We start from the raw sequence: 1,709 nt of genomic DNA, 5'->3' as shown, positions 1-1,709 counted from the left end.
AGCAAAAAGGACATTTCATGGATTATTTTTTAATTACTGGTGTTTGATTAGAACAACCTGTAGAGGGCGTCCTTGCACCAAGAGCCACAGGGGCTTGAGTAATACTAAGTCAAAAATTAAAACCACACTTTCTGGAGTCAAAGAAAATGTCCATTGTTTTGTGAAACTATCTTTACCTAGGAGGCACTTGGCATTACAATGCTAAAGTGTTTTAAAGATTGCCCAATGCATATGAATACATTATATAAATGAATATTCTCTGAAATTTTTGAAAAGCGGTTAACTATTTTTATTTTAAAGGGAGAACAGTTGTGACGTTTTGGATTCAAACAGACTTAAATATTATTTACTTATCAGTATGAGGTATAGCAGTGAAGAGCATGGGCTTTGAAATCACGGTGCCTGGGATTTGAACCCTGACTCTGCCACTTACCAGCTAGGTAACCACAGTCAACTTATTGGACCTTTTTGAGCCTTGTTTCCACATCAATAAAATGGAAATAATTATAGTACCTACTTAAAAGAGTTGTGAGGATTAAGTAAGCACCTCAAATAAAAATCCTTTTAAAATTAAGACACTGTAAGTTCAAATAGTCATGGGCTTATCTAAATCTCTTCAAAGATCAACATCTGTACAACTGAAAATATTTCATAACTGGAACCGCATATTCTGTTCTTTTTAGTAACTTCTCACGACCTAATATTTAATAACCTCTCATGACCTAACGTTTATTTAACTCAATGTGTGCACATGCTCAGCTTCTCCTCTGTTGTTTCTGTTTGCTTTTCCCTCTTGAACTGTCCACAAAGCACCGAAACACCGCCCCCGCCCAGACACTCAATCCTTGGGCATTTGTCGCAGCATCTGGGTACTAAAGAACAAATAGAAGAAAACAACCCCTTTCGGAGTCTGAAATCTTTCTTTAAAAATAAAAAGTAGCCCCAATCTTTTGCTTCAGTTTTCTTTGCTCATCCGAGGGGTTGGGTAAGAGGAAAGTTAAGTCCTCCCTGCTGGGGTCGGGTGGGTGTGTGAGGCTGTAGCTCACTGCCGGTCAACTGCCCTTCCCTCGGCAAGACCAGCGCCGCGGGCTTGTCCTCCAGCGCCTGTGATTTCAGGACCAGAGCACGCCTCCGAGTTTTTTTTGGAAACACCAGTAAATATAAAGATATTCACAACGTTTGGGACCCCTATCCCTAGGGCGTCAGGGACTCCTGTCACCCAGAGCCCGGGGAACTCTTCCTGGCGCTGCCCGGTTAGCAGAGAGAGGGGCCTCCCTCGATGTGCAAGCACCCTCCAGGGTGTCTGACAAGAGCAGAATGAAAGCCCGCGCCCCGAGTCCAGCCCAGTGCCTGCGATCGGGGCAGCAGTGGACGCTGGAGACTCGGGTTTTAAGTGCAGGGCAACGCGCAACATGTCAGCATAGCGCGGATCCGAGAGGATGGCTTTGCCGAGAGAGAGGAATGATGGGCGGAAAGGGAGAAGTGGGAGAAAATGTGCCTTCTTTTAGCATCAGGGTAGAAATGGGACCCGCCTTCATCATCATCGCGCTCAATTAAGCCCTGAGATCTCAGCTCACTCTATTTCCCGACGCCCCTGCCTCGCCTGGCTGGAATCATAGGCGAGTGTAGTCCTCGGGGTGCCTCCCAACACCCCTTTCGCAACCACTTCCACCCCGCGCCCCCTTTGCCCGCGTTCCCACTGGGCCCAC

Source organism: Myotis davidii, unplaced genomic scaffold (genome assembly GCF_000327345.1).
Source record: "Myotis davidii unplaced genomic scaffold, ASM32734v1 scaffold523, whole genome shotgun sequence".
In the NCBI taxonomy this organism is placed as follows: Eukaryota; Metazoa; Chordata; class Mammalia; order Chiroptera; family Vespertilionidae; genus Myotis; species Myotis davidii.
The sequence above is the reverse complement of the archived record's forward strand: the minus strand, read 5'-3'. Positions refer to the sequence as shown.